This window comes from Octodon degus, unplaced genomic scaffold (genome assembly GCF_000260255.1).
Source record: "Octodon degus isolate 3935 unplaced genomic scaffold, OctDeg1.0 scaffold00096, whole genome shotgun sequence".
NCBI lineage: Eukaryota > Metazoa > Chordata > Mammalia > Rodentia > Octodontidae > Octodon > Octodon degus.
The window spans coordinates 1,676,531-1,699,707 of NW_004524672.1; the positions used below are offsets into that span (position 1 = coordinate 1,676,531).

The 23,177-nt window shown below is 41.2% G+C and overlaps 1 protein-coding gene and 1 pseudogene across 1 annotated transcript in view; one reads left to right on the forward strand and one right to left on the reverse strand.

Moving 5' to 3' along the window:
• Irs1 (insulin receptor substrate 1) overlaps positions 1–12,707 on the forward strand; it is a 61,756-nt gene extending 49,049 nt beyond the window's left edge. The window contains exon 2 of the mRNA XM_004638150.2: positions 8,133–12,707. The gene's annotated coding sequence lies outside the window, so the exon portion shown is untranslated. The remainder of the gene's footprint in view (positions 1–8,132) is intronic.
• Positions 1–23,177, reverse strand: part of LOC101585480 — a 97,045-nt pseudogene that overhangs the window by 3,249 nt on the left and 70,619 nt on the right.

The window sequence follows — 23,177 nt, forward strand, 5'->3', positions numbered from 1 at the left end:
AGGGTCTCACTACTAGATCAGACTCATAGTGATCTGCCTGTTCACAGCCGCCCAACAGCTGGGATTACAGGCGCCGCCACCATGCCCAGTTTTAATTGCTGTCTCAGTGCGCTCCAGGGGTGGCGCCAGCACAGCAGGCCTGGGGATTGAACCCCCTGACCTTTAATCCACTGAGCTATTTAGCCAGCCCTTTTTTTTCTTCTGGTATTCTTAAAGCAAGGAGGAAGACAAAGGCTAAAACTTCTTCATTTTTGACTTAAAGGATAGTTACTTGGGATGTTAGCTAGGTGTGTGGCATGGGGCCAGACTTCTACTGAGCTTGAGCAGAGGACTTGTGTGGGCATGGCCTTCTCCTCTCCTAGGACAGTTTAATGACCTAGAGCAACCTATGGGAAGGGGACCAGGGTGGCACTGCTGAAGTACTTTGTGGTTCCCCTTAAATATGCTTGTTCAGTTCAGGAGATGTTTCTTGCATTACCAAATTCTTCCATAAAGCCAACCACAGTCCATGTTATCAGGGACTCCGGCTAAATCCTGTGGTGAGTAGGAAATAGATTAAACACAGGTTTTCCTATTTCTCCAGCTGCCAAAAGTGATGTCAGCGGCGTTAATGATGCTTACCTCAGTTCTCTGCAGACCAGGGCCGTCTGTGCGAACGTCTGCTCTGGGCCTGGTGTGTGCACTGTTTTGGAAAAACTGAAGGAGGCTGCGAAACAATTGAGTAGCTGGATGGTTACTCAGATGGACAGTCAGGCACTCACTTTCTTGTAGCATTTTGACTCCAGGGAGACGGGTCATGATGAGACATCTCTTTATTGTTTAAGAGAGCAACATAAAGGCAGCAGTGTAGCCTTGCCTGATTCCCTTTTGTCTTAATTACAGCCACAGTGTTGCAAGCACTTTTTACTCTTCCTACACTACATTGTAAATGAAGCTGTGTTGTAATGTAGCTCTACTGTTTTGTTTCAAAGCCAGACCTATAAAACTCGTGTCCTGTGTTTTGACCATTACAAACCAAACAAAACCCCAAACCAAAAGGTGAAGTGTTAATGGAATATAAGCCTCAGACCTGGAAAGTAATCCCTGTAAGGGAGATGTACTGCAAAAATACCCTCCAATACGTGGAAAAGGACTGACTTTTCTGACTGTCTTATTCAGGTAGGAAGACTCTATTGTGTCACTTTTGTGTGTTTTTCTTTTAACAGGTTTATTTTGGTTGAACTCTTTTAAAATTAAAGCTTCCTGTCTCCTAGTTATTGAAATGTAGAGGGATGTTTTCCCCTGAGTCTTTGTACCTTGATTCTTGTCATCTATATGGGGCATATTATAATATTGGTACAAATATGGACTTTTTTGTTTATATGGGGGGGCTTTTATGGCGTGAACCGTATCTTTTATCAGCATCTTTTTTGTTGATATAAAAGAAAGGGAAGTAAGTGCAGTGGATATTCTGCAATTAGTTAAAAGATTTCTGAATGTGTTTTTGGATTTCCTAAATATATCATTGATGGACTACTTTAATGACTGGGAACTATATATTGTTGGTCGAATTTACCTTCTCATCCCTGTCTTGAAACATTTCCAGATCTCCCTTCTGCCTTTGTAGCAGGCCTAGGAGAAATCCGCAGTTCTGAAAGCATTCAGCCCAGGAGACCACGGCCAGCTTTGAGAAGCTTGATGCTGGTCTCCTCGGTCACTCCCGATCTTCCTGCCTTTTCATAATCCATGTGCCTTTCTTCATTGGTGGTCTTCTGGAATCACCAGCCCTGCCAGAAGGGCTTTCACTGAGACAAAAGGGGAAGTGGAGCGAGATGGCCTCTCACATGTTGGCGTCTCTCCCTGAGTTTTCTTCCTTGGCAACCCCGCGCACACGAAGGTCTGGCCGGCAACTGTGTTATTCTCACCAGAGCTCTTCCGTGTGACTCGTACCCGGCGAGAGTGCTATTTCAGCAGCTCTGTGAGAAAGCCTGGCTTCATCAGTCAGTTGCCCTTTGCCACTGAAGGCCACGAAACCCAATCTTTCCAGCCCAATCCTGAGGTTTTAAAAGGAATTGATATCCTTTCTTTAGCTCAAAAGGCTTTCTCCTTTTAACATCAAGTAGCAAGCGTCTTGGTCTCACCTCTAACTTTAGTCTCTACTTATTTGTTGATTTTGATGGTGATGACCTAAAGGCTTTTTTTCACCATTTAGTTTTGGTCTTTTTCTGGAGCCCAAACTTGTCCCCGCACTCCCCAGCTTACCTTTTAAAGAACAGTTCTTCCTCTGTCCCAGACTTTTGAAGGTCACTAGACTTAGCTTTTCTTTTTAAGTGGGTGATTGTCATAGCTAATTCAATTGACTGATAATATTAGATTGTCTCTTGATGCTGTCATCAAATGCAGGTGACAGAGCCCAGGGTCTAAGCCCCAAAGTTACTTTAATCAGGATTTCCTAGTTTATCAAGTAAATCAGTGGTCTCTTTTATTCACCTGAGATTTATAGCATGAATATTAGAATTAGGAATACTCCTCTGTTTCCAGAACAAGAGAGTACTTGGAATTGATATATTGTTTTGTTTTGTAACAACTTACTGGGGGATTGCCATTTAAGGATTTAGAAATGCTTAAAAATGGAGTACTTCTGTGATATTGAATCAGGCACTATTAATATGCCAACTTGTGAAAAACATAATCAATTTAAATTAGTAGTACCGTGCATTAACTGCAGGGGCATCAGGGAAGTAGTTGAAGAAATGAATTATGGTGGCTACTAGATGGATGCAATAGTGTGAAAGGGGAAATGACTAGATCTGAGAAGACAGAACAGAGACCCCGTAGGTGCCATTGCCAAAGTCTTGCCAGGTATGGCTCCATTCTCTGGGCTGCCCCATGCCTCCAGCTTGGTAATGGGACACCTCTCTTCTCGGTTGAAGGGAACCTTCTTCTCCTCTGAGATAAATCTCTCCTTGTGTGTGTTCTTTCAAAAATGTGTACCATCCCATAAAGACTTAGGCTTTTGAGGGGCTGGAGAGATGGCTCAGTGGTCTAAAGCACCTACTTAGAACAAGCTTGGCAAAGCATCAGGGACCGCGGTTCAATCCCCCAGCACCACATGCCAGCCAGTCCCGCCCCCTGGTGGGCTGAGCTGGCCACACACACACCTCTCCCTCTCTCTCTCTCAAATAAATAAAAAATAAATAAATAAATAAATAAATAAAAAATAAAAGACTTAGGCTTTTGAAAATCATATGCAGGAAGCCAGAGGCTTCTTTTACTTTCCAATTATTTGTAAATAATTGAATTGAGAACATAAGAAAAGGATGGAATACTAGTAAGGCTTAAAAATGGAATTAACATTTTGAAGAGTTTTTCATCACAGATTTTTAAGAAGGAGAAAGATCTGATTATGCTTTGGGTATTATTTTCCTCTCCTACTCAAACATTTTTGACATTAAGTACAGACTTGTAAAAGTCCAAACCCTTCAAGTAAATAATGAAATTAGAACCACAGGTAGATAGTGGTTTTCCTTGGGTGGCAGGAATTACAAATGATGCTTATTTGTTCTTTGTATTTCCCAGTATTTTGTACACGGTCTGTATTATACTGAAGATATAATTTAAAAAAAAAAAAAACTCAACAACTATTTAAGTGAAATGAAAGAAATAAGTTACTTTGATACATTTAAGTGGAAGAATTTTATTTATATGAATTTTTCTAGCTGAATTTACAGTATAAGATTTCAAACAATGATTTCCATAGAAGAAAAGCCATCATTACAATTGTGTTTTTTAAAACACAATTGGATTTTGGAAGGGTTTCTTTCTGGCTACATTTTAGTATATGACAATAGCAAAGCAATTTTATAATATTGTATTGCTTTTTAGTAAGAGTAAAAACTGCTAGTAATGCTCTAATCAGATATTTACTATGATGTTGGAGTTGATTCAACAACTTGGCAAGTTGCAAAACATGAAAATACAAGATAAAAACACATGCCAATGGTTCTGACTAAAAACATACGTTGCCGAAACAATACAGATCCTTCCCCTGTACCTATATCTTTTTGGCTATCACAGATGGAACTCTCAGTAGGCCGAGACTGTGTGGAAGGAAGCAAATGACTTGTTTGTTTTTCAGCTCTGGTAAGCATAGTTTAAGTAGGTAGAGTCCAGAAGATGTAAATCCCTACTGGATGCAATAATGTAACAATCCATGAGTCTCAAGTAGCTTTGCCCAAGTGTTGACTTATTTGATAATGCCTTAAAAATTACATTTTTCATTACTGGCAATGGGATTAGGTGGGTTTTATCTTACAAGAAGACACACACAGACAGGTACAGTAGATACTGATGTGGTGATGAAATTTTGTCAAAATGTAATTTCCTGCTAGCAAATCTTGTGACAGGTGCATCATATTTCTGGGTTCAGGAGTTATTCCCCAAAGATATAACTAGAAGAGAATGAATTGTGGCACATCACCACTTGATATTTGCACAGTGTCTTCTTTTAAGGAGATATTTTGCTTTTTTAGCTTCTTTATTTGTGTTACAAATGAGCTTCTGTATTTGTGAATCGCTATAGCAATATTTGGTCCCTGTGGTTGGTGTCTATCAGTTGAAGTGGTATATATAAAATGTGTTGAATGCATATATGTTTGTATCATCTTTTTTGGGGGTATATTATGCTGTTTGTTATTGCATTTGTACTTGTCACTTATAGATATTTATTGGATTGAATAATTGCAGGAAGCTAGTGTTTTCCTTAAACATATTTCTAAATGACAGAAGTATGCGTATACAGACATTAGCTTTTGTTCAAATGCATTGCTTTATTCAAGCTCAGCCTGTCTAGATTGCAAGCATGTGGAGGCAGGATATGGGGAGATGAACTTAATTCCCATAAAACATATTTTGGGCTCTGTTTAGAAAGTCATTAGATTTCCTTTCCAACTACTTCATCAGAGTAACTGTCACGAACAACTATGTTTTTGGAACTTCAGTTTCGGAACTCTTTTGCATTAGATAATACCTCACTGGGAACCATTACCCTGCTTAATCAGCTCCTTTATTCACCATATTTGGCTCTCAAAGCTTTTAGGCTGTCTGCAAAGATCAAATATGCTCTCCAAGGGCTCAGGCTGGCTCCTATAGAGACCATTCAAAAGAATATGCCCAAGGCAGTTACAAAGAAGGAGTGGGAACTTGAGAAGGCATTCCGAAAATGCTGCAGACAATGGCTGCAGGATTGGAATGAGCGGGCAGTCCTAAGGTGGCTGCTACAAGAATGGATTTCACTGGGGTGTCTGTTCAAACCCGTGTCATTATGCTGTAGCTGTACTTGATGTATGGACACACACATGCAGACGGGAAATTCATATGTTTCCCTTTAAATTGTTTCAGGCCTGCGTTCCCACTTCTCCTGTGAGCATTGCCTCATACTTCACCTCTTTCTTTCTCTTGTTTATATGTTCCTAAGTCTCTGAAAAACCAGTAAGTAGCATTTGTGTCTGAGACAAATGTTGACTACCATTTATGATAAAGGGCTTTTAAGAGTGGTAGGCTAAGAGTTTAGGTGGAAGGTATATGATGAGATTGAGAAGTCCTTTGATTTTGTGTTCTTTGAACATAGTCTAGAGAACACTGGTGGATTCCTAGTAGCCAAGAGCAGTAGATTTCAGCCTCCAGAGAGGCCAGATTTTCTTCACTCTTCGAAGGGCCCCCAATCTCTGCCCCGAGCGTCCATGCAGGTTGGCACATGTACTGATAAAATTGGGTACAGTTTGTTCTCGTCCTGAGCTGTTCATGCAGCCTTCTGGATGAGATTCAGATAGAAAATGAAAAACATACTGTGTGCCTTTTGCTTTCCCTCCATTTTACATCTGGAACTTTCTTTGTTTGTGAAAGCCCTTTAGTATGGCACAGCCTTTTTGCCTAGCTTTAGCCCCAGAGCTATCACATTGTGCACAAGTCATGTGTCGATCTTCTGGTAGAAACCTTCCCCCTACTAGTTTGGGAAAAACTGGGAAGAAAAGGAGGAGAGCCCTGGAACTCCTTGAATGGGGAGTTACCCAGGAAGGATGGGCTTTCACTCCTAGAGACTTCAGGAAGGAAATCTGTTTCTCTGGCAATTAAAGGGATCAGCCTGGAATGCTGTGTGTGTGTGTGTGTGTGTGTGTGTGTGTGTGTATGTGTGTGTATGTGTGTGTGTGTGTGGTCGCTCTCTTTTGCAGTACAAGGAACCAAACCCAGAGCCTTCCCACTGAGTTATATCCCCAACCCTTTTTAATTTTCTTTATTCTGAGACAAAGTCTCACTAAGCTGCCCAGGCTGAGCCTGAAATTTGTGATCTTAACTGCCTCAGCCCCCAGAGCGATGGGATTATAGGCATGCACTACTCTACCTGGCTTGTTTGTTGATTTTTGCACTGGGAGCTCTATGCCAAGATTTTATTAGTAAGTAAAATAATAGTCTGTTTACCTGCCCTTTAGAGGCATAGTTAATATTTTAAAAGAAACAGAAACCTCCTCATAAAACTAGTCTTCATTTGGTAAACTTCCACTCATCAGAAAGCCATTACAATACGTAAATCATGAATGCTGGTGGATCAAACCCAGACTTGCCTCATTGAAAAGGAGGAGAGAGAAAAAAAGTTACGTTGGTCAACACTTACAGTTGTATTAGAAGCTGCTGCTGTCCTTGTAGCTGACATGGACCTTGATCATATCTCAGAGCAAGTCCTTGTTGTCCCTATAATTAGATAAAGACCTTTTGGCTCATCTATCAAGACTCTTCCCCATCAACCCAACCTTGATCTGTGGACTTAACTTCTTTTGCCCTGCTTTAACTACCTTGCTATCCTGGGAAGCGGCATCTTTTGACTGGTCAATGGCTTACATTATCTCCCTCTGCCTAGTATCTACAGAGACAAGGGTGCTGCATCCCTTTCATTTGTTCCTCTCACATTTATTGCAATGTGGCAGGCCTTGCACTAAAATCTGGAGATACAAAGCAACAACACCACAACTCCGGTTTCCCTGTCCCCATGTTACTCTTTTTCTTGTAATCCAAGCCCAGTGCATCAGTAAGGTACTTGTTTTATATTCTTAGCTGGAAGTATTCTTCCCATCCTGCATGCATCTAAAGTTTTATCCCCTAGTGCATGTATGGAAATTCCCTTGTCTAGTTTGCATTCTGTCTATGTACGCAGTGAGCTTCCCTGCCTTTGTAGAATTGCTAGAAGGAAAGCCCTATAGAAGAATTTAACTGTGAATCCTCCATTGTACTTAATACAACCATATCTTCACTCTACAAGTATTTATGATTACTTAGTTTGTGTGGTGTGCTGTTCAAAGCACTCCATAAGTATCGATATGTAATAGATAACTCTTGAATGCATGAAAATATGAACTTTTGAAGGAACATTTCATGTAATGCTTGAAGGCAGGCGATACTTTATGAGGTTGAAAAGAGGCTTCACCCTGAGGGAGAATTATGGTTAATACTCTTTGAGGGCTGTCTTGGATTGTAGCGAGGGACTCCTGTGCCTGTGCCTGAATTAGTTGTTTCTGTTAGACCTAAATCCGAATCCTTTTCTTTTCTTATTTAATGATTAATGAAGTCTGCTTTGCTTGCATCTCTTTTTGCATCTGAAATTTTCATGTCACGCAATGTCACATTAAAAATTGATTTCAGATTTTGTAATGTTAAGCTCTACAGCCTCAAATGCTAACATTTGCCGTTGGCTTTCAGCTCAAAAGAGACCGAGCACAGCCTATCTGGGGTAACCTGCTCACCACATTTTGCGGCAGGTTTACACAATTACTGTAACAGATCTCTTTTGCTTCAGTTGTCACACCAAATAATTGGATATTTCTGTTTGGTTTCTAAACCTCTAAAATGTCCAGATCACATCAATTTGTTTCTTGATTTCATATTGGCTACTTTTAGTGTGTAATTGCTTCAGATGCTTGCATTTTGAAAGAAAAAATGTTAAATAGAGGTTGCTGATTTTATTTAGGTACATAGCACTGTTTGTGCCTGTAATTTCAATTTATCTGGTAGTGCTCCGCCTCCTTTCCAAGGAGAACTTCCCAACTTGTGCCTGGCCATGCACGTTGAGATGGTGATGGTTTCTCTTTCCTTCTCCTTTTCAGAATGAAGACCTAAATGACCTCAGCAGATCCTCCTTTCACTCGTGGGTACCCAGACTATTTCATGCTTCACACCCAGGACCTCAGATCTTCCTCCTCAGTAGATGGTACGATGCGTCCATTTCAGTTTGTTTACTTTATATAATCCTCAGGAGTTCGTTGACTGAACTGCACATTCTACAGTGTGCCAAGCAAAAAAAAAAAAAAAAAAAAAAGCACTGTGACACCAAAAGAATGCATCGGCTTGAACTTCAGCGTGACCCTTATGGACATGGCCGGCCACAGCGAGCTGATGTGCCCACCATCATGCCGTGAGAGAATGGGCTTCCTCCTCGCACTGCATTCACAAGATGCGTTTCATCTGCTGCTGAAACTGTGTTTGACAAAGCATCGTTGTAAATTATTTCATACAATACTGTTCACATTGGGTGGAGAGAGTATTAAATATTTAACATAGGTTTTGATTTATCTGTGTAATTTTTTAAATGGAAAAGTAACATTTCTTAAAGCACATCTTTTTTTTGGATGTGGAACTGAGGTATACAATGTTCTGTTGTAAAGGGTGGAGCAGATGCTTAGAACAAGGCCGCAAAGAGTAGAATAGGGTATAATCCTCATTTTAAGATTGTAATTCAGAAAAATAATATAATAAGAATCATAGTGCCATAGATGATTCTCAATTGTACAGTTACATTTGCTGGTACTATCTGTTGTAATATAAACTTGATGTTGAGCTGAGTTCCTTACAAGAATTAATCTTAATTTTGTATTTTTTTTTCCTGTAAGCCAATAGGCCACGTTAATTAAATTGAAGAAGGATATATTCTACTGGGGTATTTTCAAGTGTCAGCTGAAAATTAGCTATTGAATGGAAGAAAAGGAAATCGAAGTCTTCCATTGTATATGTTGTAAAGAGAAGGCGACCTGGGTGATCCCGTCAAATCAAAAGCTCTCTTTGGAATGAACAATGTGGGTGTTTGTAAATTCTGGAAATGTCTTTCTATTCATAATAAACTAGATATGTTGAGCTTTTCTTCTCTCCCCTCCCCTCCCCAACTTCTATAAACTCCCTGCTCCATTCCCACCATTTATTTTCTGTGCACACGTTATGATATTTCATTTCCTGCATTATTGAGAGAAGGAGTTTAAGACAAGTGAATACTTGCTAAACAGATATTAAATTTCCAGAAAAAAAACTTTTTTTTTTCAAAAAAGTAATGACAACCAAGGCTATATGTTAGTGTCTTTAAGACCCTTATCTCATGTATTCCGAGAATTTCCAGTGTTAGATTATGTAACTGAATGTAACTGGCCCATTTCCCCTGGTGGGTACTGGCCTATTAGTGATTAGTTAATAAGACACTGTACAGAGAGCACATAAAATCATAATGACCTGCTATTGAAACATCGAACTAGCAGTGCAACTGTTAACTCTTGTTTAGAAAGTATACGGATCGTGGAATTTTTCCTTGTAAAACAGAAATGGCAGTGACCACACTGAAAGACATTGCCTGCAAAATTTTAAAGCCTTTTGCTGGGAAGCCTCTTAGAGGTTCATGAATCAATGTAGATATCAGACTCCCTTGGAGTCAGTGAACTCTCTGTCAGGCATTGCGAGCCCTGCTGTTGAGAGGAGCAGTATTTTGCTATCTGGAAGTGGTTGAGCTCCAAGTGGGGCTACAAGAAAGGGGCTGGGATTGGAGCGCACTACAGTGGCTGCAGTCCTGACTTGCTAGCTGGGGAGCCCCACTCTGCTCCAAAGGGAGTGGAGATAAGCGGAACCTCCATGCCACTAAGACCCGTGTTACTGCTTATTTAATCAGATGGCATGTACCTCACGGACTGTTGTACAATGTTCATTGTTGCGGATTTTAATCATTTGCATGCTCATCAGCTTCCAAAATAGGTCTGTAGCCCTACAAATCCATTGTTTTCTAGGAACTGGCTGAATTACATCATTTCCTATTAGTACAGAACACCGTCAGTTTTGACCATCTGATATGAATGTTATTTTTTTTTCAAATTTTTCTCCTTTGTAAAAAAGTCTTTCTTAGCCAAACTAATTTTTAAGTTTTGAAGTATTCTGATTCACACTCTTGCTAGCGTAAGAATGCAAGCTGTCCTGCTCTTTTCTTTTGGGGACTGAAGTAAAGAGGGAAAGCGCCATTCATTTCCCTATAAAGCAGGTTATCATTTCTCAAGGAACCCAGACTTTGAATATGTATTGCCAACACACCTCTGCATGCAGAATTATCAACACCCTTTGGGTGAAAACAAAAATGAACAGACTGGAAAATCCGTCTCTTCATTATTCTCTGCTTAACATTTTGTTGAGTAAAATAATCATAAAGGTAGATCTTATTTAAGCTGCTTCTAGAGGTACTCTAGCTGGGTTAGTTGGCAGTAGCAAACTTTACTGATTTAAAACTGGAAGTTGCTGATACTCCAGCCCCAAACACATGCTCTGGCTACTTGAACCATTTACTTGGAACACATCAGCTGCTAACTCAGTGTGTTTGGTTCCTATTGCAGAGAGAGTTGGCTTTTATCTATTTCAAAGTATTTGTAGACCCTCCAACAGCATACATTAGTGGGGCTTTTAGTGACCTCTGGTCAACCTAGAAGTTAGTGGCTTTTTCTTTATGAGACCCACCTTTTACAGAATTCTTTCTTAGAGACTTAGGCAGCGTTTAAAAAATTCTCCTTTGTGAAAAGAACAAATGCTTCATGGCTTTGATGATATCTTCATTCTGGGCAAAATCATGGCCTGAGGACCAGCTGGGAGTAAGGAGAATCCATTAATGATCAACCACCTGGGTCAATAAGGACAAATCAGTACCGATGTTGTGTTTCTGGCTATTTCTTGCTAACTTTCAAAGGTCAGGGACTTTCCTGACTAATCTAATGGATAGCAAATAAAATAAAATCTACTCAGAATCATCTAGCCAGAAGCACAGTTTTTTTTAAAAAACTATTTCTTTGCCTTTTCTAGCACTTCTTTCCATGTGAGACACAGTACTATAAAACAATTTTGCTATACTGTAAGAGACTGCATTTTATGGTCCCAAAGCCCTGTTTTATTCATTCTTGCATCCTGAGTGCAGTATGCCATGCAGTAGGAAACTTCCGTTTTCTTTACTACAGGTGATTGGAAGGTGGAGGAAGAGGCTTATACCCCACTGACAGTAAGAACCATGAAAAGTACTAGGGCTGTGAAGGGCTATCACACCGGGGACAGTGAGCATATATCTGGAATCACGCTGCTCTTACAGAGCTCCGTAGGTCAGTTCATCACCCAGGCAGGCTCCGAAGCCTGAGATGGAGAAGGGAAGACTTGACTGAAACAGTGCAAAGGACCCCTTGGAAGGCACACAAAGGAGAGTGGGTAAAAGCCAGGTGCACAGTGATGTCTTTGCAGCGACTGATGGGGATTGGTGTTCCCAGGACAGGGTGAATGTTGGGGCTGATGCCGAATTCTGTATGTGGGCTATGGGAATTTGAAGGGAGAGGCATGCTCTTCTAGAAGCGTGTGGCAGTCAGACCTTGCCTGTACTGAAACAAAGGCCTCCACGCAGGCTGTATGCTTGATACAGAGAGCAGTCAGCAAACCATTCAGGGTTTCATGCTGGTGCCTTTAGCCATTTCTAAAGCCAAGCTGAGATTTTCAAGGTCCTTTCATACATAGCTCTATAAATCTGTCTCCTGAGTGTCGCTGCAGGATGCATGGGTCAGGGAGTATGTCCGGTATGCTTGGAATCAGAGCATCAGATGAGATACTGGGCGGGGGGGGGAGGCTTGAGTGCAGTTGAAGGTCCTTGGCCCTACTCTTAAAAGATTTGTTATTCATAAGCAGCATATAATTAGCTAATATGATTAGAAAATGTATGACTTAGATGGAGCATTGTCTTCCTTTCTTAGCTTGTCGTTGGCATTTGTGGTGTATACACCGAGAGACCTGGTGTCTTATCTTAGCCTTGTACCATTCACCTGGCATTTAAATCCCTCATTGCTTACGCTTTTCTTTTCCCCAGTGTTAATTCCAATGCCATATAGTAGGATGAATTTACTACACAGGAAAACATGTCCGTATCTGTGCGGACACCATTAGTGCATTTCTCTTTTCATTGTAGAACGTCGCCATTGGCCTGAGAGTGTAGTTCCCAGAACAATGTTTTTTTTTTCTTGCAAACTACTTTCCTTATACATCTTGGCTACAGGGTAGGCCAAATGAATTACGTGTTTATTTTCAGTTACTGTGTGTGCAGTTTGGTTTATCATCTGAAGATGGTGGAGCTGCTCATGGTGCTACTTCATCTGTGTACAAGAGACCAACGCATGGTCTGTATTGCTACCAAAACATTTACTGTATATATGTGTATAACATACGTACTATGTATATATGTAATGGGTACCAGGCCAGGTTTATAGTTTTCATTTAGAAGTGTTTCACTTTTCCAAGTTTTCTTTATAGTGTTGTGCTTATTTTCATTTTTGCCCCCTGGTTCTGTCTGGTACTTAGAACTGTAGTGTCTTCATTGTTAATTAAAGAAAACTGTCTGAATGAATTCACAGATGTGACTGCTAGTGATCCTTACTGTCTTTGATGATGGGATGGGAAATAGAAGCTGGGTATTTAGTTGGGTATGAGAAGTATGTATTATTTAACATACTTTCCTAACTGATTTTTGGGTCAGATTTGCCTCACCCTATCCCTTTTCAGTTGTCCTCAATGGCCAAGTATGTAGAGAAAAAGGCATCTGAGAAGATTTTAAGCTGCTTTTGCAGGTTGTGGTACCAAGGGAGAAAGGAGGGGTGGTGGGTGGGGATCTGTCCTCTCCATTGCAGGACGGATGTTCTGTTCACATGCCTCAGAACAACCTGTGGATCTTGAATGTGCACATAGTTTCCCTGTTGAAATGCAGATTGCAGTTCTGCGGTTGGGGGCCAGGACTGAGAGCCTGCATTGCTAACCAGCTCCCAGAGCCAGGGCTGCTGGTCCCTGTCTGCTAATGTCGTGGTCGCAAGGCAAAGGCATGCTCACCCCTGGCCACGTGTTGCATCATTTGGACAGTTTTTAAAAAGTGTTGATGGCCAGGCCAACCCTAGAAATGCCGGCTTAAGTGGTGTGGGGGTGGGGCTTGCCCATCAGTTGTTGATTTTCTTGTTTCCTGGGAGATTATAGCAGGGTCAGGTCAGATTATAGCTGGGTCAGATCTGAGAACCACTGCTGGGAAGTGCTGCCCAAACTTGCCTGATTATTACAGCTGCTTATTAGAAATACTAATTCCCTAGAGCAGACTAGAAATGTTTTTTTCAGCAACTTACTTGTGGGAGGCAAGTTTGGGAAATCCTGATTTTTTCCCAAATGGAGATTTTGGGTCCTTTCACCACTTGAAGAAACAGCAACACCTACAATTTTTTTAAAAAAATAATCATGTTGTCAATATAGAAAAATCTAAGACCCCCTCCCCTCCACACACATGCTTCTTTGAAATTTTTTTACTTAACCAAGTTAAAATAGAAGATGACTGATGCATTCGATGTTGTGAAGGCTAACTCAAGTTACTGGAATTTTTGAAACAGATTCAAGATTAAGTTTGTATTTTAAATGAGCAAGATGCTCCACTGAAAGCAGAAAGACTGGCTTTCCCATCCTTATTTGGTGCCCAGGCTCAAGGGATCTTCCGTCTGCCCGGCACTCTAATGATTTTTTTCATTATTTGGAAGCAGCGCACACCATGACTTAATAAATGTTTGAATTATTGCTTGACCTTTGCTTTATTCACTTTCATTCACATTAAAAAAAAAAACAAAAACAAAAAACAAAAAGCCACTGGTCTCTTCCTTCTACTAGTATTGCAAAGCCAGCATTACTTTATCCCTTTTGAAATTGCGTGTGGGGTTCCTTTCTCTGAAGGGCCCACATTATTTCTTTGAGCGTGTGCTTTTACAGTTCTGCCTGATAAATCCCTTTATGCCTCGTGTGCCCTGAAAATTCCTTTTCTGTGACGGAAGTCAGTACTCCTGTCACCTGTCCCATGGGTGGGGTGAGCCAAGGTTCTTTACCTCCACCCTGAGGGCCTTTTGGACCTGTCTGGTCATACTTCTTGGCTGGTGCAGGGGCACATCAGCAAGCCCAGCAGAAAGCTCTCCGTGCTTCCTGAACCACTTGCCCCTGTGCCTAGCTTCCCTGTTTCCTTTTCTCACTCTATTCTCTCTCTCCTACTCTCTCACTCTCTCTACCTTCTTCCTTTCTCTTTCTTCTCTTGTTCCTTTGTTCTCTCCATATTTTTTCCTGTCGCTTTTCTCTCTCTTCCTGTCTCTGCTTCTCTGTGTCTCTCCATCTCTGTCTTTCCAGCAGTTTTGGGCTTTTTGTCAGCAGTCAGAGGCTCCCAAGTCCCTAGAAAATGGGTACATATAAGTGCACCACAAATAGGAAATGCTTGTTCTCTCATCAGAAATGGGAAGAGGTGTCTGGGACTGCTCTCTAGGATGTCTCCCCGAAGGTTAGCACACCCCATTCCTGAGTCAGATGGAAGTAAACTGGTTCACCAGCGAGACACGAGTAAGGACAAACTGATCAGGTGTCTCCGGCAAAAGTTTTCTCACACTGCTAGAATGGAAGAACTAGCCCGGAGACAGTGGAGGCACTTGGTTGGCCTCAGGATGACGCCTGAAGGCGGTCTCTAAAAATTACATCCTTGGGTACAACCTAGATAAAAGGAGATCGTCTGCTCTTTTAATTGTCTTTCTCTCTCCTTTCCTCACCTCTCTCACTCTCAGAAACTAAGGGGCCCAAGTTGGGCTCACCGAATGCCATGGTTCTCCTCTTTGGGTGGCAGGGTGCACATCTTAAGCCACACAAGTTCAAGTGGCCATCTAGGGGACAGCTTTTCAATGATGCTACCCTCAGAGCCTCGCAGTCTCTACTCAAATCAGGAAGAAAGCCACTGGTTTCCCTTTTTCCTGCCCTCTCTCCCCTCTCTGAAGACTCATTCTCCTTCTCATCTTTGTTCATCTTTCCCGCAGAGGCGTTCATCTGCTGGCGACTCCAGATCCTTTGAGTTCAGCCTTCAGCCTTCTGTGGCATCTCCCATGGCCTTCCCCAGTCCTCAGGTCATCTGCTACAGCTTCTCCTGGGAGTCTTCTGGGGTCTCCTGGGGCACTACTCTCTGGCCAGCTTGCTTTCTCCCTCCACACTGTTTTTTTAGTCTCACATTTGTCTCTGTGTCTAACACCGTGTGTGCTCTGTAGTTGCTGAATGATATCTCCAGGTTTTCTTCTTTTTGCAACTTCCTAAGCTCTTTATATATGTTACAGGTCCCTGGATATAAAGGCAAGAAAGGAGACAAGGAAAAAAATTAATTTAAATGTTTTACTTTCAAGAAGACAGCAACTTCAGAGCACGAAGTTACCTAAGCTTATCCAGATCTGTACTTTCTAGGCATATTTATGCTTCTTTCCTTCTAGCCCAGCATATTCCAAGTCGCTTAAAGCTACAAGTCCATAAACTAACTTAGTTGATAAGGGAAAGGACAAAAGCCTGATCTGAAGAGAAAGAAACAGATGGAGAGAGTTCAAGAATGTTTCTAGACAAATCATAGATTCACCTATTTTTGTTTTGTTTTGCTTTGTTTTTGGTGGAACCGGGGGTTGAACTCAGGTCCTTGTGCTTGCCAGACAAGCACTTATTCTACTGAGCTATCTCCCCGGCCCCGATTCACCTATTTTTAAAACAAAATAACAAGAAACTAGTCTAGGCCCAGCCTTTCACCTGTACTAGTCTAGGCCCAGCCTTTCACCTGTACATTATTTTTTCCTGTAGGGTGGGTTAAGTGCGAAAGCCACATGAAATCCCACCAAATGTGTTTGAGAGCTTTGGGTTTTGCATATTACCTGCAGCAAGCACTTCTATATGCCAGAACTTCTGGTATTCTTGCTCAGGGATACCGGTGACTAGAAATATCATCAAGATGGGCAAAAAGGAAAACAGGAAGGCAGATGCCTGAGCATATTCTGAATTAGAGGCCTGGCCTCTCTTCACGTGAGAGAACTGCTGAGGCTTCACCATGGTACGGGGTCCCCCTTCTGATGCATGCTCATTACAAGAGCATGTCTAATAGATTTAGTTAGCATCCCATGATGATGCCCACATGAAACTATATTAGCCACGTATTTGTTCCCAGAACACACACATTCAGGGTGTCCTACATCCAACTTTGGGGGAGTATATTATTGGAGTTTCTTAGGCAATATCTTATCAGCTCCCCCTCCTTTGGTCTCAATGCCAAGGACCAAATTTTCCTCATAACAATATAAAAGAAGAAATAAGATAGTTGGCATTCCTCACTATTCTAAACTCAGTCTATAAATCTAAGCCCAGTAAAATTAGTCTAAACTTATGAAGAATGGCATGGAAATTAAGGCATCGGGTACATTTGCATCATGCACATCTTATAGCATTATCATGATTCTATAAAATATTCAAAATTACAAAAAAGGTTATGTGAGAATTTCAGTGAATTCTTACATTAATCTTACACTCCACAATCTAAAAACCATGGGCTGGCCACCTACAGCCTACAGGCCAAATCCAGTCTGCTGCTTGTTTTTATAAAGTGTTATTTGAACATGACTGAGTTCATTAATTTGCATATTGCCTATGGTATTCAATAACAAAGTTGAGTAACTACAAGAAAGACCCAATGGCCTGAAAAGTAAAACATTTGCTATCTGGTTCTTTGTAGAAAATATTTGTTGGCCATTAGTATAAATATTTTTTCAAGACAGAGAATTGGGGTCAAGACAAGATCTCTTGCCTTGGGCTTCTCAATTTTTTTTTTTAATTTTATTTATTTATTTATGCGTGTGTGTGTGTGTGTGTGTGTGTGTGGCCAGCTCAGTCCACCTGGGGGCGGGGCTGGCTGGCATGTGGTGCTGGGGGATTGAACCGCGGTCCCTGTGCTTTGCTAAGCTTGTTCTAAGTAGGTGCTTTAGACCACTGAGCCATCTCTCCAGCCCCATGCTTCTCAAATTCTCCTAAATCTAAAAAAGTTGTCTTGGCATATGTTGGAACTCTGCTGCCATGGTTAAAGCACTGTTGGATAGGGTTCATGGTCATGTACTAATCTTTATGCAGTTGATCCCTGAAGTGTCAGGATGACTTCTTTAAAGCGGTTTAATGAGGAAAGAGGACTGCAAGTTTGAGCCCAGCCCTGGAAACTTAAGGATCTAGCGAGGCCTGTCTTAACATTTAAAAATAAAAAGGGTTGGGGACAGGGCTCAGTGAGAAAGTACCAGGTTCAACCCCCCAGCACTGCAAAAACTAGTTAATTAATTAATTTAAAATTGTTTAATCTATAAACACTAACGTAACTGTAACTATTTTATAATTAGTCAAATAGAGATGGGTTGAATGGGGCTCGGACGATACATTTTTGTTAATGGCTCAATTTCTCTGGATTTAAAACAAAACAAACAAAATCTAGAATTAAGTTCAAGGTATCTTTTCCAGATAGAGGTTGAGCTTTCTTGCACCTCCAAACAAAGTGTAATGTGGATTTTGAGATCCAGAAGGAAGAGACCTCAATGAAAAGTGGAGAAAATCAACCAGAGTTTCTTCTTCGTTCTTTTTTTCTAATTTCTGCTCAAGTGCTAAGAATAGAAACAGGTGCCACCAGGACTGTGGATTTTGGCCAGGATAACAGTATCTGGCAACCTATGAAGAAGCAATAAAATATTGGAGAATTATTGGATTTAAAAAATGAATTATTGCTCTAATCTGAGTCATTAGGTAAAATGCAAAGGTAATTCCTTGGTATTTTTATCGTAAGATCTCAATACACACTCATCACACCCTCAGTATTATGGAAGAACTACTATGAGCTAGGTGCCAGGTTTGGCAGAGAGTAAGGCCCTGCTCTTTGAAGTTTGCATATTAGTTCTGGAAGTGATCTCAGGTTTCAACCTGTCTGGATTACTTCTTTTATAGATAAGAGAAGTGGGTTTCAGTTCTGCTTCCATTTAAAATGACTTCGTTTTAAAATCAAATTCATGTGAGGTTGATGAGCCCGAGTTCCAGACGTGCTGAGCTGTCCCTCATCTAGCCAGCTGTGGAGCCCTCTCCTGGGCCTGGGATGCAGAGTGTGCAGTTGGTACGATGACACAAAGTCACATCCTGATGGCTTGCTTGGAGAGCTGTCTCCCGGGAATGGGAGGCAGGAGTGGCATGGAAAGGAAACAGCAGCAAAATGGGGGCAGAAAGCTGGAGTGAAGAGAAGCAGAGCAAAGGGGCAGTAGACAACCCCTGCCCTCGGAGCACTTCCTAAGAGGGCGGAGAGCGCAAGATCGCAGCATCTGCGCTGGATGCACTACTTTGTTTGTTATCCCATCCAACTCCGTGTTTTTATCACCTACATTCAAGACATGGAGGTCACCAACATTTTACCTTGGAGTTCAAAAGTCTTTTCTGTTCACATAATTGGAACCCCGGTAACATCTACAGCTCCTGCTGGGAGCAGTTGGCTGCTACTAGTTGGGGAACCACCTATATGGTCCTTGTGTAATTCTCCACCCCAGAAGTCTGCAGATACCATGGTAACAGCTTAAAGAGCGGGCTAAGGTGTGGTTGAGGCTTGTCCACATTGCCCAGGTGCTAAGCGGGGTTTCTACTCATGTCCTTAATTATAGAAAGACGTGGAAAGTGGAACACCCACACCCACCAACCCTGATACACGTTGTGACACTAGTTGTCAGAAGCACCCAGCCATCTCATTAAGCCAGGGAGGAAGTGCTCCTTGCTGTCTCATGCTAACCTGTTGATGTTCAATAATGAAGGTGTTTTTTCCATGGAGTTAACAACATGTTTCCTACTTGCTTTCCACTGAAGGCCAAAGCCAAACACACACACACACACACACACACACACACCCTCTTGCATATCCCCCTGCTCATACACACACAGACACACCCCATCCCACTTAAATGCACACATGCACACAGACATACATAGGAAATGTAATGATGTGTGTAAAACAGCCAATACACATAAATTATGCTATCATCAGTTGCATGCTTCCAGTTTAAATTCAAAATTTTTATTTAGTCTCACATCTCATTCCAACTCCACACCAAGTATTCTAGTCCCATGAGAGTGCTATGCCTTATATATGAAAAAAAAAAAAAAAAAAAAAAGGCTCCAAATCTGGTTGGTTCCATTGGTTAAAAAACGAAATCAGTTTGGCTGAACTGAACGAAGGTTTTTTCCTGCATAGACCAACCCTCCTATTTTCCTTTGCAGAAATGTTTGATGGATGGGAATTTGCTGAGAGGTGTTTCTTTTTGTGCCCGTGTGAAAGCTTCAGTTCTCATCTTTGTCTTGCCACAAACTAATTGTATGACTTTGAAAAAAGCACTTCTCTCTGGCCCCATACTTCCCTGTTGTAATATCCGTGTGTTATCTGATTTTAACTTGTGCTTTGGAAAATTTACCAACACTCTCAAATCAAATGTGGTGACTTTCACAGGCATGGCTGTTTACAGATCTTATTCTTGGGGAAAAGGGATTGTAACTTCCAGTGGTTCCACTAATGGTTCTACGATCACAGGAAAATGGTTTCTTAGAACCAGCAAACTTCATGAATTTTATGATTCCCTGGCAAATTGGGTGGATTGGAAAATAACCCAGGTCAGAAGAGGTCAGCAAAACTTACACTACTTTTTTTGGCTCAGTGCTATGTAGTGGTCGAGGGTGGGCACTCTTCCCTCTGAATGCTTCCATGAACTCAGTATTTCTGGAGTGGGAAAAAACATGTCTGGTAAGCTAATTATTTTCCCAGAAGTATGTGAAGTTATGTACTAGTGCCAGGGCATTTGCCTAAACAAGAAAACCTACCCCAGAGAGAAGATTAACACTTAAGCTAAGTGTCATCTAAGGTGGAACGTTAGGTATCATCAGTGTTGGGGTAGTAGAGTTGGGGAAGCTTTAGTAATCTGCAGGCATGAGCCCTTCAAAAGGATTGTGATAGGGCAACCTCCTTCCACTTATGTAACTAAAAAGAAGACCTTTAAAAATGATGTACAATTTGCCGATTTGATGAGTGAAAATAGCTTTTTTTCTAGATTTTCTGAAAATTTCTAATTTGAGATAAACTCATTGAAGAGATAAACCCTTTGATTTGGGAGGACAGGGGGTCCCTGCCTGGCTGGTGGCCCCAAACCCAGCCAGGGTCCATCATCTTTCTCACACCCTCTAAAGCCATTCTCTGTAACTGATTATTTGTGAGGCATGATAAAAATATGTTGAACTTTTAAGTAAAAAAAAAAAAATCTATTATAGTAGAATTGTCATCAGTCACACTCAAAATACCCTCCTTGAGTCAAGCACATTTATCCTATTGTCTTGCCATGTTGTAAAGATCTGGGAGCCTTTTTTTTAATGTCATTTGTTGTGTTGTCATGGCTGTCTCAATGTCCTGAACTGGTTCAAAATGTTCACCTTTTGGGATCAGGGAGATGGATCAGTAGAATAAGCGAGGACCTGAATTCAACCGCTGGTTCCACAAAAAAAAAAAAAAAAAAAAAAAAAAATCACCTTTCACAGTTGTTTTGACCTTGTGGAAGAGTCCGAATCACATGGTGCTAAATCTGATGAATGAAGTGAATGAAGATACACCATAATGTTTTTATTTGACAAAAATTACTGTAAAAGGTTGATCAATGAAGGATATGCAAAAATAGGTTGATTGTTTAAATAAAAAATGTATTATAGTAAAAGACAAAGCACTCCACTTTGAACACACTTAGCCCTTCGTTCTTGGCCATATATCCTTTACTGCATTGAGTTTTTAAAATTGAAACATTCAACATATTTTTTGACTACCTCGTGTTTTCCACTGGCACTTGAAATTGGCTTGGATCTTGCTTACTTATGTTGGCAGAAAGACAACTGAAGCAGGAAAAGAATTAAAGAATTTCCTTTTGGCTGACAATCAAACCCTACCTGTTGCTACCAAGGGAAAATCTATTTTTACTCTTCCCTACCTTAGCTACGTGAGCTAATCTTCAGGACAAAAACAAACTTTTGACCCAAAATGTAAAGAGTAGGGCCAGCCAGAGAGCTCAGTGAACTAAAGCGCCTGTTTAGGCACAGCACAGGGGCCAGGGTTCAATCCCTGGCATGCTGTGCTGGCCCTGCCCCCGGGGTGCAATGAGATGACAATTGAGACTGGGTGTGCTGGCACGTACCTGTAATCCCATCACTTGGGAGGCAGGAGAATCGCTATGAGTCCAATCTACATAGGGAGACCCTGTAGGCCCTGTGCCAAGGCCCATTGTATGCATGGCTCAGGAAAATGCTGAGTGTCCCAGATGAAATCTGTTATTTAAATATTTTTTGGGTTGAACATAGAGAGATACATATTTTTATTCTACAATAGGGATTTTACATTGGAATTAGACAGTCCCTGTCAACATGGAAATTCAATTTATTAAGTAAGAGACTGTGGGAAAATGACTTAGCTTCTCAGAGTCATGTAGTTTTGCCATCTGTGACAGGGACATGATGATACTTCACAGAAGTTTGTTCAACCTTAGGCACCCCTGCCAAAAGCAAAGCCTCTGGAATAACACTTTATTCGTGGTTGGCCCATGGTACCTTTAGCTATGGTTTTATAAATTAATTCTAGACATCTTTAAAATGCACATCCAAAATCTCTTCCTTCATCAAAAATAGGTCCCTCTCTCTTTTTTCTGACTATCAGGTCTAAAAGGATTAGCAAGGAGGAGAGATTCTTTGACAAAGTCCTTAACCTTTCTTCCTGGGAAGAAGAGACTTGTACTCAAGGAAAGTTGAGAATGGAGCCTGGATTTTGTGAGCATGGCACTGCTTCTCCGGCATGGGCAAGTGTGGCTTTTGGAGCACAAACCTGGCCCTTGCGAGGAGACTGGATGCTAGCGATCCCGAGCCAGCCAGCTAGCTCCAGCTTTCAGTCTAGCAACTGTATCACTTCCTTCCCTAGGAGCTGCATGCAGACGCTCCCGTCCATCCTAGCCTGGCTGACCTGTAAGGCCCCCTTATGTGCGCTCTAAGTCTCACATGCTCACACTCCTTGCTTACTAAGAGCTCCTGTTTGGTTCTGAAGCATGTGTGTTCTTTGAAAGAGGCCCGTCCATTAGCAAATGTCCCCTGCACAATTTGGCCACTGGGACTGACTTGGTTTTTGACTTCAGTTCTTTTTCATATCTAGGACCAAAATTTTAAGAGGGAAATATTTAAGAATGGGCTGCTTTTTCTCCTTCATTTGTCTTTTAGGTTCCTTCCACCATAGTGTTTTGGGTTTTTGTTTTTTTTTTTTTGTCATTCTGGTCTTCTGAATATGGGCTGCCTGTCATGACATGTCAATTGCTGCCATGCTGTCTCTCAGGTAGATGATTGTTCAAAAAGAAGGGGGTGGTGAATGAAGGCAAGAGACAGAAAAAAGAATGTTGTGGCACTGTCCTGCTCCAAGGTTGTATATGGTTAAATTTTTGAACCTATGTGTAAACATAAGAAGTATATAATTCTTTATGCCTATTTTTAAAATATATTCTAATTTTTAAATGTTTTTTTCATCATATTCTGTGGGGACTTAAAGCTCAACATATCAATAATTGATGAAACATACCTGTTCCATGTTAGGCCTAAGATGTTTGATATTCAGACAGATAGGGAGGCTAAGCTTAACAGCCTAGGTTGTATGGTAATAACAATAAACTTCCCTTCTGGAGGGTTAACAACCTAAGTTTGCAGGCCAAAATTAGAGAAAAAGGAGGGCCACAAGGAAAGCCAACATTTTGGCCATAGCCTTCCAAGGTCAGTTAAGACTCAGGACATATGAGAATTTGTACTGTAATGTCATGTAACTCAGTAGTGTCTCAAATTTTCTGATCAAGGAGATTGTGGGGCCAAAGAGGAAGGTGATTGATGATGTAGAGTGTGCCTAAGGAGAGTCACATGGAGAGAAAACATTCTCTCAGGCTTTCACAGAGAGCACATTGGCCAAGCAATGG